Source organism: Cololabis saira, chromosome 18 (genome assembly GCF_033807715.1).
Source record: "Cololabis saira isolate AMF1-May2022 chromosome 18, fColSai1.1, whole genome shotgun sequence".
NCBI lineage: Eukaryota > Metazoa > Chordata > Actinopteri > Beloniformes > Belonidae > Cololabis > Cololabis saira.
In genome coordinates this window covers 23,688,447-23,703,525 of record NC_084604.1, presented here as the reverse complement: position 1 = coordinate 23,703,525, position 15,079 = coordinate 23,688,447, and the positions used below count along the sequence as shown (strand labels likewise).

The 15,079-nt window shown below is 40.3% G+C and overlaps 1 protein-coding gene across 2 annotated transcripts in view; it reads right to left on the bottom strand.

Moving 5' to 3' along the window:
• stxbp5a (syntaxin binding protein 5a (tomosyn)) overlaps nt 1-15,079 on the bottom strand; it is a 137,702-nt gene that overhangs the window by 97,846 nt on the left and 24,777 nt on the right. The gene's annotated exons all lie outside the window — the stretch shown is intronic.

The window sequence follows — 15,079 nt, the reverse complement described above, 5'->3', positions numbered from 1 at the left end:
GGGACCTAGACCAGTCTCTCCTCCTGCGGATGCAACACTTAAAGTTACAGCAACTTTGTTCTTTATTTCTCACGTTTGCACCTTGATAATCATGTTGGCACAACTTGTCTATTTCTGCAGCAGAGGAATCAGATCGTGATTCTTCATGTTTTAAATATAATTTTATGTTGTTCACATTGTTATTACTTATGAGAGAGGTGATCGCGGAAATCCACAATGTGTAAGACTCAATACAGTGTACATTGATCTTAATCCGTTAGTATATAATACACCTGACCATAAAACGGAATGAGGAGCCGTTTTTCGTCCCACCAACTTATGTTCTGGTGTCGGTTCTTAAAATAAAAACAAGAAAAGCAAAGTGTAATGATGCACTAACGCTGCCCATAAAGATTCACAAACCCTTACAATCATAATAAAACCACAACTCTTCAGGGAACACAACACAACGCAAGGAACAACATTACCCATAATGCAACGCAGCTTAAATGGGAAGAAATGCCCCCAAATAAATTCTTTTTCCAGGCCTCAACTTCTGACAGGAGTGTCTCCAGCTCACGGCCGATGTTTCTTTTAATTTGTTTTACTTGTTTTTCCAAGTTCCTTGTTAGGATGAGCGGTTTTTAATGGATATTTATCCTCATTATCATATTCAAATTGATCTACTTGAGGGAGGAGACAGGGCGCAGTGTTGTGCTCCCGCATATATGCTCGATTCCACGTTGATTGTGATGTTCAAAGAAACGTGAGTGGATTTGGGCGTACGCACAGTTTTGAACATCTGAATTTTTTTTTGTGTACGCAAGAATTCCATGCACGGATTCACGTTGAAATCCACGCACTCTTTGTAACATGAGGCCCCTGGTCATGGACACTGATATCCATGTACAGTAAATAAAGTATGCAAAGTAAACATTTTTAAGGTGACAGTGTAAAAGCAATAAAAGAAATTACAACTTGCAAAAATAAAAATATATTCTCATGACACACATGAACAACAACATGATTCCTTGTTCACAAAATTTAAAAACTCTTACACAGATCTTCACTTTGAATCGTCTATATATCCCACAAAGCACTTCAATTAATCTGGCCATTCACACCTACACCCACACATTCGTCTGTACCTTTGAGGATCAATGAAGCACTTCATTCTTTTAGTGAAATTCTTAAATAAATTAAGAGAAAAACCATTGTAGGATTTTCTTTCATGGACAGATTGCTTGTAACTTTGAAAAAATTATCATAACTCATTGCATTATCATCATTGTACAATATTTTCGACTGCAATTCAGCCCATTTAAAAGGGATAAAGAAAACTTGTCAATGGATTAGATTAATCAAAGGAGACACTTGTCTGAGGTGCTCGGGAATAAAATTATAAGTAGACATGTCAAACGTAAAAGGCTATAATGTCAACTCCAAGCAGCTTTAAGTTCCCATTATTACAATTACAAATACTATTAAGAGGTATAAGGGTCCATGGGACTGCAGCCAACTTTTCAGGATGTGGACACAAGATGAAATGGAACAACACATTGATTGAAGGATAATGTAGATGATAGACAAAAAGACAAGGAAACTTCCAAAGATAATCAAGCTGGACTGCAAGGTTAAGGTACGTTGCTGTCTGATTCCACCATCCACCAACAATGGGCTCAACAATGGGAAGAAGACCCAAGAAGACTCCGTTATTAAAGTAAAAACAGAAATGGCAGATTCAAATGTACTAAAATACAAACAAAAGAATCTGGTAAAATGCAAAATAGACTAATGAGAGAAGACCAGAGCGTTTTGGCAGGTGTTCAAGTTATGTGTAGGGCTGGTTCGTTGTCTCTCACACCCCAGGAACAGGAACTAGGAAGTCTCAAGGTTATCAATATGTCCTGGAGCCCAACATACTGCCCTGTATCAGTATGCCCAAACCTGTGACTGAGGTTATGAGCTCCAACAGGATTAAGAGCCAAAACAGTTTAAAAGCCAATTAAAACAAGATAATAATAAACAGATACAGCAAGAGCGGCTCCCTCAAGAGGAGAGGACCAAAATACCTGTTGGCAGATGCAAAAATTTCAATTAGTGCTGTAAAGATTATTTTTTGTTAATGATCGTTACTGAAGGCACAACATCAGGTTCTCCTTTCCTAGGAAACATCAAATCATTTCTAGATTGCATATTTATCACTAAATATTCATCAGTATCCTAGTTACGATGGGGGAAAAACATGAATATATTGCAGAGAATCTACATTTAGGTCGTACTCAAGTACCAATTTAAAAAAAAAACATGCCTAGAGCCTTGAAAGGCACCATGCCTGATCGAAATACTCTCTAATCATCATGTCTTCCAAATTGTGCCGACAGAATGTATTCTCCCTCTCAGCAGTCAACATTAGTAAACATGCATACAGCAGTGCAAGTTATGAGTTACATGCTTAGACCCAATAACAGCATGGACCAGCTAACTGAATGTGACTTAACTGTAAGATCTTGTTTAATGTTTCCTGAAGCCCAAATCTTCCAGTACCTCAGAAACAAGGAGTGAAAGGATTTAAGGTTGTGCTTTTTAAGCTGCTCATTTTGTTTTCCGTTTGAAGAAAATGCACCACCCCTGTTGCCCGTTGCCATGACGTTCACATAAATACTGGCACAGATGTGATCATGAAAGAGCTCTGCAAAATGAATTCACAACAGCAAATAGGACTAAATTTACACCTGTTCATGTCAGTCAAGTGAATGTCGCCATAATAATCCCGATTAAAAGTAACAGCAGTTGGTTTCAGTAGAAGAGCTAAGATAAATAGAAGTGTATAAGTACAACATCAGTCCAGTAACCGAGGACCCTCAGCAGTTTTCGTGAGTATGTCTGAATGACATTTTGATATGAAATGATCTTGTTTGAACCACAGACTGTATAACGAGACCCCTCGGTGACGTCACTCATACGTCTATAAACCAAAGACCAAAGAAGGATGACATGGATGACATGATAGCTGACTCCATCCAAACCTAATTAAGACCAGAAATGGGCAAATTGATGAAACACTGGAAACGAAACAATGAGGACTGCCAGACCCGAAACGAGGATTGCTGGAGTTTTGGCCGAGCTCCGACAGAGCTGAGGTGGCCATCCATCTCATGCTGAGCCTCGGCTCAGTTACGTGAGCAGCCAAGAGAAACAGTGGTGCAGTGCACCTGCGAATAAGACACTACCTAAAGGCAAGGCAAGTTTGTTTGTGTAACACATTTCAGCAACAAGGCAAGTCAAGGTGCTTCACATAATGACAACATGGAAAACAAAGAGGAAATAATAGGAGAAAAGTTGGAACTGAAGTACAAATTAAATTAACAATTTAAATTAAAATTAAAAATGGTTTTAATAATTCAGTCAAAGGCAGTTGTGAACAAATACGCTTTTAACCTTGATTTAAAGGAACTGAGGGTTTCAGCATTCTTGCATTTTCCTGGAAGTTTGTTCCAGATCTGTGGACCCTAAAAAGCTGAAGGCTGCTTCTCCATGTTTGGTTCTGATTCTGGGGACACAGAACAGACCTGAACCAGAAGACCTGAGAGGTCTGGATGGTTGCTATGGCAACAACAAGTCTCTGATGTATTTGGGTCCTAATCCATTAAGTGATTTATAAACTGATAGAAGTAGTTTAAAGTCTATTCTCTGAGATACAAGGAGCCAGTGTAAGGCCCTCAGAACCGAAGTGATGTGGTCCACCTTTCTTAGTTCTAGTGAGAACAGAAGCCTTCTGGATTATTTGTAGCTGTCTGATTGACTTTTTAGGGAAACCTGTGAAGAGACTGTTGTGATCGAGTCGACTGAAGATAAACGCATGGATGAGTTTGTCAAGTACTGCTGAGACCTTAGTCCTTCGATCATGGAGATGTTCTTCAGGTGATAGGCCAACTTTGTAAGTGTCTTAATGTGTCTCTGAAGGTTCAGAGTCCATGACTACATCCAGATTTTGAGCTTTATCAGTGGGTTGTAGCTGTTGAGATTGAGGTTGAGATTGGCCTGAAAGTTTTCCACCCTCAGAGTTGTCATGGATGTTAAATCAAACAATGGAGACTAAAATTGTTTTTTTGAAGCAGGTTATAAACTCGCTCTAATTGTGCTGTTAAGTTGGATATTTTAACATAGGGGATCAATGGAGATTAACTAGCTTTTGACGCTAGCCTCCAGTGGCCAGTTTTTTGTTACTTCCGGGTTAGCATCGATATGGAAATTAGATGGACGCGGCTTGGAAGTAGCACCTTAAAAATCAACCCGTAACGGATACCGATGCTTCACCACCAGCATCAGTACTGCACCAATTCATATGCCATTAACTGTCAAAGACAGTACCATTTACAAGACCGCTTCACTACTACCAGGCTCCAGCAAATACTGTATGTAGCACAGTGAGATAACGGATGCCGATGGTGTAGAAATAAGATAAACAAACAAAGCCAGATACCATCAAAAAGCCCAGCATGGAACTCCTACTAAAGAACGAAAAAGGAGTACGGATCGAAGCTAGTATATCATTAGTTATTATTCCCAGTGGAAGAACCCCAGGTGTCTGCAGCACTGGCAAGGCTGCATGCATCACATGCTTTCTATACCCAAGGTACAAACACATTTTCTAGGTTTCTAGTGGATGAAACAAAACTTTTTTGAGCAAAGTACACTAGGTGGTCTACTCCAGTAGCTTCAGGGATCTATGGAAGACTGCAAATCAGTGAAGTGAGCTACCAGACGCTGCCATCATATAACATTTCTACATGTTCTGGTTTAATTTGGGTCAGCACACATTTTTCATTGATATATGACACATAACTATGTAAAGTTATAGCAATGTAACCAAGAGCTTTTAATTAGCTGTGAGTGGCTCTGTGAAAACTTTATTATCACTTATCACGCTGATAGGAATTCATTTGCATGTGTTTCTATAAACCTAGAGCACTATAGTGTGACAAAATGATACTATTTAAATGTAATTAACAAAATGGCCTTTACTATCATCATCTACAGAAAAACATTGTGTGCAGAAAACACAGAGGAATATTCCGGTGCAGAAGCATTGGTGAATTACATTTGGTCATACAGCTGTTTGGAAAAAATGATCACAGCGAGAAGAGAGATAGACAACTATTACAATTTTGATCATGTTTTGATATCAAAAACCCTGTTGAGACAAAAACCCCATATCTGGTGTTGAATATCCACAGTTACATAAAAGAAAAAAAAAACAACCTTAGATCAGTTTTTTATTTAATTCAAACCATATTTAAAGTTGGTTTAAAATGTAATTGAGTTTGGATTATGACGGAGGTGTCTCAGTTCGGATCCTTTGGTCATTCCAATCAGAGCCCAAATTGCTGACTTATAAATCACTCTCAGACACATAATGTCAGATCCAGTGCAAGAGCAGTGCTGGAGGACAACACGGAGAACAAAACCCTACAGAAATGTTAACAAGCATTGTATTTCACCATTTTAGTAGGAAAACTGAAAGCTGGAATTAACCTGCATTAAATGAGATGCACAATACGTTTCAGGATGCGCCTGTTGACTGAATATAGCAACCAAAGGTATAGACCGATTTTTTTTCCCCTCACATTATTACTGCCAGTAAAAAGCATCTGAGTTATAAAAGAAAAATAGGCCCCTTCCTGGATTTTAAATGAATCCCCCCGACTGACCCGGTACCGGGTCCAGCAGCTGTATGCACCAGTTCATGTGTGGAAAAGTTACTCAAGTGCTGTCAGGGTATTTTATTTCAACCGTTTCTCAAACAAAAAGCCCTAAAGCCAATATGTCAAAACTCCAAGTACGTTTTGTCAACAAAGTATCTGATTTATAACAAGTTAAAAATACATATGCAGCAAAGATGGCGCCCCCAACACGGGCAACACCCGCAACAAAACGCAAGATCAACATTCTCCACCCCAACGTAGTGGGTATCATATGAAACTAGAAAAGCTACACTTTCAGATGATACCAAACATAATCTTTTCTGGGCCGACCACTTCATGCCAATCTCAAAACAATCCGAAAGCCAAAATTTACATTTCACAGCCCACACATCAGATTGTGTTCATCGCACAGTACGTCAGCAAATCCCAAAGCTATTCCGACCAAAAGCAGTATATTTTATTTCCTTACCGTTTTGTTGTCATTTTCAGTCTATCCACACCATTCTTTGACCAGAATTCACGGCTTAATCCTTCATAGTAGTGAAACTGCTTCATGTGCCGTCATTTCATATCTTCCCGGTAGCGGCCATTTTGTTGACTTCTCGTGGCTTTTGGGAATTTACGTAAACTTTGTTGACATTCTACATGTCGCGAGCTTTCAAACAAGATATTACACTTGAACAACTTAATCGATCAGGCCTGCACCGTTGAGCGTAAAGTCTGGGGCAGCCATCTTGGCTCCGTGACGCACAGTTGCACAGCACATAGAGCGACACCCACAAAGAGACCCGCACACGGATATTTGGATTGGGATTTTAAATTTATGAAATCATGTATCATCAAGTCATCAAAGTATTTTATAGTCACATTCCCTTCAAAAAGGGTAAAAAACACATTTGGTACATTTTGGCACAGTATAGGTGTCCAAGTGCCCAAATAGAGACTCCGCCTGGTACCATCCACACTAAAACCTTTATAAAATCTATGTGCTTTAAGCTATTCTCATGTAACTTAGTACAGTTGAAGTCAAGGAGTTGCTGAATCCAGGCAGTGGCGTCTTTATAATTATATTGCTCATCAATGGTGTTTTCCACTGTGCAAATTTTAAAAAAATTAGACGAGAATAACATTTTTTTTTTTCTTTGGTTTGTCACAATTTGATCAGGAAAGTGAACATTCACAATTTTTCTGACACTGGAAATGTCTGCTATGAGGTCTTAGCTATCCATTGAGACCAAGATTATGTATTGTCCTTATAATTGTGTAGATATTGTTGACTTAATTTGAATAGGCCTGAAATTCCCCTCCAAAATCTTGACCAGTATTTGAACAAAAATGTCCCAGAGTTCCTCTGAAGTGCCTCGTCTCGACCCGCATGGGACAAGCCTCGTAGGAGATGTCTCACAGTTGCTTACGAGAGAATTTCCTCATTTGCCTTGAACCGAGCGAGGATCCATCTCAACCTGCATCCCTCTCACCACACTGCACCAAGCCTCTTGGCTAACTGCAGGCGGCGATCGCAGCAAGACAAGAGGACAGGAAGACAGTGAGCGAAAGCAGAAAGTGGGTCAGCTTCACGTCTTGTCAAGTCCAATGAAATTTTTCTGAGCTATTCTGGAAGTCAAAGTTGACTGATAATTCACTTTCATATAGCTCTCCTTTTATCTATTTCCGTCAAAGCCACAGGCAACTTTCCTGATAAATAAAGGTGAGTCACTGGGCATCTGGCAAGTACAGCTCAAAAAAAAAAAAAAATAGCTGTGGGAAATAGTCTGAAGGTTTTATGAAACCATGGGTTCCAGGAATAGCATTGATAAGTGTAACTGAAAGGAGATGAGTGTGTCACATGAGAAGGGATCGCATCTCGTCTGCTTGCCTCAAACATGTCATGCCTGTATTTATTTGCAGTAAAATGAGGGGGAAGATACAGCTTTTTGGCAATAATAGAAAGAGTGAGAGTCTGAAAGCGTGTAGAAGACAGTAAAACTTATTGCATCTTCTCATATGAACATGTGTTAAGAAACTAAAGAGACGGATGTGGAGAGGGAGCGTGTGTAAATCAGATGCATGTACACTAAAAGTCAAGGAAGATGTGATAAAAAGAAGGATAAAGAATGGGAATAAGAGTGCGGTGATGGGAGAAGGCACCAGAAAGAACAGGGCAGGAGCAGGGAGCTGCTGTGACGTTAAGGCTGAAGTGACGTCAAAGCCAACCATTCATACATCACCCTGCCTAGGAGGAGCTACAGATCAGAACGGAGAGCTCTTCACTGAGCCGAGAGACACGCATGAAGCAAATGCAGCTGGGAGGCACAAAAGGGAGGGAAGGAGTGTGCAGGAGAGTTTAAACAAATGAAAAAAATTAATAAATTAATTAGAAACATAGGATATAAGAGAAAACACCCTTCACATGGATAAAGAAGTCAGCTTAGCAGCTTGTTTTCACACTACAAATCATCCTCAATACTGCATCTCCACCTCTGTCTGCCGGAACAATCCCACATCACCCATATCTTGGCCACCCTGTGGCTGACAGCAGCCTTTAAATTTGATATAAACAGCTGCAGAGAGGCATTCATTCCTTCACACCTCGGTCCTGCCCTGCACTGTGGCCAACTGCACAATGACCACTCTTTTTTCAGTCGACGTTTCAAGCCAGGCTGCTGCAGCCTCTTTGCTGCTGCACCCTGACTCGGCATTTAACGTTCTTTGCCCTTTGTTAACTCTTTAAAACATGATCCTAATACATGCGTCTCAATTAAACTGTTGTGATTTGTACATAAAAAAAAAAAAAAAATCAGTTCAATGTTCTATTTGGCATGAGCTAAAACTGAGTTACTCAAATATTTTTCTTCTGTGACAAATAATTCACATCATTATTTTTGGTTCTATAATTTTTACTTTTTAATTAGAAAACAAAAAAAAGGTCTCCTCTGCACTGGTTCAACAAGGTTCCATGGGATTTTAATGTTGTATACTATTAATGTAATAAATGTGGACAAACACACAATCACTTATTAATTACAAGTATCTCATCCCCATAATTGTAGTTTGTTGTGCTGGTCTGCTCCCTCCCTTTTTCTTCTGTGCATGTTTGCAGGCCAGAGCTTCAAGAGCTGCATGCTGACCTGCAGTCCCCCCCTCTGATCATCCCACTGGTTGCTTCCATCTGTCTGTATGGATGTCTCCGTAGGATGTTTACATCCAGACCTGCAGTCCCCCCCTCTGACCACGTCAGTGTCTGCTGTCCAGATCTACTTATGTAGTCATCTTTGCAGTACACTAGCTAACCATTGAATCTTTTGTCTCGCCTCTCTGTCTGTTCTCTCTTTTCCTGCTCTGCCCAGCTGGTCTTCAGCAGGATTGTCCCCCCTTATGATCCAGGTCCTGCTCAAGGTTTCCTCCATCCTAAAGGAGAGTTTTTCCTTGCCACTGTTTGGCTTAAGGTTTTTCTCCCACTACGGGAGCTTTTACCTGCCACTGTTTATGTTATGTTTATGTAATAATTGCCTGGGGGTCATGTTATGGGTCTCTAGAAAGCGCCTAGAGACAACTTCTGTTGTAATAGACGCTATATAAATAAAATTGAATTGAAATCAGGTTGAGGGACCATTTGCACAAAGCACCTTGGATTAAGAAATTAATAGTGCCCTCAGAGTCTCAGTAAAGGATTTCAAGATGCCTTTATCTTAAAAAAAAAAAATCATCAAGGTTTTCTACTTATAGGTTGAATTCAAGGGGTTTCTAAAATCTGAAAAACTCGTACATTCAAGACTCAAAAAGGCACATATTATGCTCAACTTTCATTTAAATTCTAAACTTGTAATTCCCCCAGTTTTAATACCACCTAGCTGTCATTTTAAGAGGTCCACAACTGTTTACAGTTGCAGTTGGTAAGTTTATTTTCGTCATATTTGCTGAGATTACCACTATTTCCTGAAAATTTCACATAAACTAGGTTATTGGAGAAACAAATTCACTCTTGGGGCACCACCTGCGGCTCCAAATGCAGTTCACAAGTTTCCACCGCTCCCCTGGCAACGCCTCCAATCAAAGGGGCGGGGCCGGGTCTACAGAATGTCAAAGTCATGCAAAGGCTCCAGACAACCCTCCTCCCCTCCAGCCCCGTGCTTCATGTAAACATTCACAGGCAACAGCTTGAGGAGAACTAAACGTGAAAAGGTTGTATAAGGTTGTACGGTAATCCCTCGTTATAACGCGGGTCACCTTTCGCGGTCTTGCTGCTTCACCGATTTGCATTGCGCATTGTGTTCTGCATTCTGATTGGCTGAACAGTCTCCCCACTACAGTTCTCCAATATAATCTATGGTAGCATGTCGGTTTATAAGAATCTTTTTGCCCAGAAGAAAAAAGAGCGACAATACCTACCCATAACTATGTTCTTCTCTCGAAAAAACACACCTGCATCATGGGGCTTTAGAAGAAAAAGACGCTACAGAGCGGAGTCAGGATGCAGCAGCATCAGAAGAGCAGTGAAATATGCACGAGTCACAATTTGTCCTACTGTACTTATTGTATTTTTTTTCATAATCAGTTTTTCATTTTCTCCTGTTCAAATCTAATTACTCGGGTCGCGGTGGGGCAGTGCTGATCTCAGCAATTTGAGGCCTTTTAAAATAATTGTAAAAAAAAAATAAAGGTTACTACTTTATTGATTTCACCTATCACGGGTTCTTTTTGGAACGTAACCCCCGCGAAAAACGAGGGATTACTGTGTAAGGTACGGGCAAAATGGCCAAGCTCTTCTTCTGCAGTTATTGCTTAAACATTTACTGTAAGGCAGCAAAGCAGGCAAAAGAAACTGACCACATCCAGCTCGATGTGGAATTAGCAGTTTTTCTTCTTGACAGATGATCATCTAATTTTTGGCCGTATTTACCATGAGGTGTACAGTAACGCGGTACAGTAAAGAACAAAGAGGTTAGTTTTGTTACACTGAGAAGCTCACTTGGCTTGCATATATTTATTTGTATATGTCCTGTAAAGTAACCTGGTTGCAATATGAAAACAAACAAACACGTCTTGTGCATTTATCGGGCAAGCTGTCTGGCCCTGATGTAAATGCTTGAGGACAACACACTCACTAAGCCTGAGTTAATGTTAAAACTTGTGTTTTGTAGCGGTACACTCAGATATCGTTTATTCATATGAAACTTATTTCCCTCAATTTGTTCCAATACTGATTTATTTTAAGCTATTGGTTCTCTGACCCCTCGTGTTTCCGTAGCAACATAACGTCCTCATGCTCGCTCAAAATCAGCTCAGATGCTCTTCAGCAAGGACGGGGGGGGTTCGGGAGTTCAACAGAGAGGACTCCAGAACTTCCTGGCTGCACCTTCGTCAGTAAATACAGCAGCTACACATGAGGCTTCCAGAGATTTATTTTCCCGAAAACAACTTTGTATTTACATAAGCATGAATAGCACCTTCAGATTGCTCGACTTACCTCCAAGCCCATCAAGTTACTGTACCTCCACAAGTGGTCAGCCTCCCACCCCCTTAGATGTGATTCATCTCACTAAGAAACATCCTCCGATCGTCTCTGTCCTTGTGGAACAGTAACATGGGTGTTCAGTCTAGTAAAGTAACCAATAACAGCAGAGCAAACTGGGGAAAAGTGGGAAGGTAAACACAGTGCTCACCATAGCACAAAGGGGGAAAAAAGGATTTAGGCTGGGGAGTAGGGTCTATTGAAGTGATTGATTAGCATGAAAACTGCATAATATGGGGCCTTTAACAACAAACTCTTGCACAACATCAGCATCGCAGTTTTGCTTTATCAATTTGACAATGACAATTTATGATTTGTCCGCTATATATATATATATATATATATATATATATATATATATATATATATATATATATACATACATACATACATACATACACACACACACACACACACATATACACATATATACATATATATATATTTTTTTTTTTAATGTGAAGGGGAGAAGGGGGTGGGGGAGGGGGGTGACATCCGCTCCTAGTCCAAGACGCGAAAAACACATGGACTACTGCGACTATCTGACCCCCAAAACTGCAGAGTGAGTATCTAGGTGAGTGAGCAGATGTGTATGTCTGTGTAGCTGTGTGTGTGTGTGTGTGTGTGTGTAGCATCAAATCGATGCTCCACCTGAACTGTATCTATAGTGGAGGAGAGAGGGCGCAACCCCGCCCCCCAAGAGACCAGAAGCCAACAAGGAAGAACCCGGAACCCGGGCCACCAGCAACCCCACAGAGGGCCACCGTCTGGGATTCCTCACGCAGCAAGATCTACGTCAAGACCCAACCAAGAATGAACAATTAGTTGCCTCGGTAACTAAACACCACAATGAAGTTCAGTCTACACGAGGGCACGTATGCAAGATAATTTGAAAAGCACAAAAATCAATTCCTGAGCAAAAAGAATCGTATTCAATTAATTTTCAATTAGTCTTTGATAAAGAGAATAAAAGAACCAAATTGGATTTCTTCTCGTTTTACTTTTTATGCAGTTTCCTAATATTCATGAGGATACAGTATGTGTGCCTTGTTTGTGAGAGGTGAAAAAGGGAAAACTGTTGGATGTGCAAGACCTTTGAAGCTCTCATCCCAACATGTCCACACAGCTACAAGGTCGTCAGCCCGCACAGTTCATATACATAACCTGAAACTATTACGCAAGAAGGACTCCGTATATTACCACTGCACAGAAACAAGCTCTCAGGGGATGAACTCATCTCAGCCAAACAGAAGACAATGGATTTGTGCTCTGTCATCAAATAAATCCCAGAAATGAGAAAGGCCACACAGCCCCTGGCCTGGGAAGAGATACCTCGTATGCAGAGGAATGTACTGTCAAGGTGGCATCTTATCCTGAGAGGTCTTTAGTTATTTCAGCGGGGCAAAGCCAGACCTCATTCTACAGAGTATCTCCACGGACTGCCTGCAGTCCACATCTGTCTCTTATGGAAAATGTTTAGTGTTGTATGAAGGGGAGAATCAGGTGATGCTGATCAGCAAATATACAACAATTTTAAAAAGGTGGCATTTTGTCAGCCTTTATAAAAGCTTATAAGCAATGTTGCTGTAGGCCATTGCATCCTGATTATACATGGGACCTTGTTTTACAGTGTTTACGTGACTATGTTGGTAAGATGAAAAGAAAGAAAGATCATCATGGACACGCTGAGGCTTTCTTTCTCTCTCTCTCTGTCCCTCTCTTCTTGCCTGGCCAACAAATTTAAAAATATCTCAACATCAGAAAATGTGCGCTTTAAGCAGGTTTTCAATTACGGCTATAGCAACAGTGGAAGCAATAAAGAGCATCCCACCTGGATGGAATCAAAATGAACTTCACCCCTTGCGCTTTGCAGATTTACACATTCTGGCACTTAAGAGGCCCAATGACTTATTCGTGTTCATTTGTTTGCCTTTCCCTTTCCTCTGCCAGAGCGTTCAAGCGGCACATGATACATCAATGATGGAGAAAGTGCAGAGAGGTGACGAGAATCACACCCACAAGTCTTGTCATGTAATCAAAGTCAGACACACAGAAAAGCTAAATCTCATGTTGGGCAAACCGGTAATTCATTTTCACCAACAAAGTCCTCGTCTAAATTACCCACCTTGACACGTTTGATTTATTATGCAGGCAAACTATTGAACCAAGTTGGGACCACCAAGTATCTGTCGCTGTCTCAGCTTCCACACACTCACCCTGAAAAGCTGCACACACAGACACAAAAATATTACAGTCCCTATATCTGTTATTTCCTCTCTCCCGAGGATTCATCTCGATGGCATCTTTGACAACCACCATTTGCTGAGGTGCACAGTTCAACATTGCAGTAATTGCCAGTCAGATAAAATAAAAACATTCAAAATTTAAAAACAACTCTGTTAAGAGAGTTTGAAGGTACATATAGAGCAAACTGATGCTGCTGCAACATTAGGACTGTATTAGACTTCTGTTGTATTAGGAAACGTACTGTATTGATATGTTCCACTGTATGAGTAAAATATAACATTTGAGCCAACTACTTTTTGGGGTCTAGTACATTGTGGAAAAAAAATAACATTACAGAGAATTAAGCAAGCTACCCTCCCCTTTGCCAGTCAGCAATCTCCCTACACGACCTTCAGTATGAAGATCAACTGCAATGCGGAGACGAGAATATTCAGGAACATTGTAGGGTGCCTTCAGACCTTAGCTTGTTTGCTCTGGTCCAAATCCCAATGAGCTAATGAACTTGCAGCATTTTCCCCTTGGCTGCATAATTTAAGACCTGTCGAATACATGTGGATTGGTTGTTGCCATGGTGATTCATTGTGTTGTTTGTAATTATTACTCTCGCCTGGGAATCATATTTTTTTGCTCCCAAGTCTATTTTTTTTTATTTTTTTTTAAAAGCCGCTCCAAACAAATAGTAAAAGATCCCGTAGCACTGGATTCAGTTTCCAGTTTGAAATACGATATTTCCAAATAGCAGATATTTCCGAAATACCAAGGAGCTGGTTTCATATCTGCTCTGCGTTTACAGATGGATAGCAACTACTGCTAGGTTAAAGGTTAACCCTACTCTTTCTCTGAAAAAAAAGCAACTAACAATGAAACCTAATTTATTTACACAATAAATAAAGTTATTTAGAGAAAAAATTTTTTTTAAAAAACCTGTTCCCGAGTATTCAGACATCATGTGATCTGGATCCGGATATCTCTAAAGATGAAGCACTGACTTCGCTGAGAGAGAAGCATTATGATGCACGAATGTGGGCAATACCTGCATTTGAGTGTGGTTGACATGCGTGACACTATAACTGGATGTTTGTAGAAGCAAAAAAGGGTAATAAAAAAAAAGATTTTTCGATGCCGAAATTAAAAAACAAATATATTTCTAATGGATAAATATCCAAGTATTTGGGTTGAGCCGTAAGGAATAGATCTCCATCATAAACAACTCTAGGAATAACCTTAGTAGCAGACCCCTCTTGTTATGACTGTTCTCCTGCATGTAGGCAGCTGCAGTCGAACTAAATACAGACTTTGGCTGCATAACATCTGATGAAAACAACAAGGGCCCTGGATAGCTCAGTCCGTTGAGCGGGCGCCATTTACAGAGGCTGTTGCCCAGGTTCGAAACCCAGCCTGTCGCTCTCTCCCGTGTGTCTTCCCCCCTTTTCTATACCCATTTTCTGTCCACCTACTTTGAATAAAAGGTCACTAGTGCTAAAAAAATCTTTAAAAAGAACAACAAATCAGTTGCTGTTCCATGCGTTTGCATGTTGCTGCTTACACTGCTAAAGTGCACATTTGTTTTATCTTTGGGCAAAGGTCAGATGATATAGGCTTGTTAAGGTACAACCAACCATACGTCTTGGGC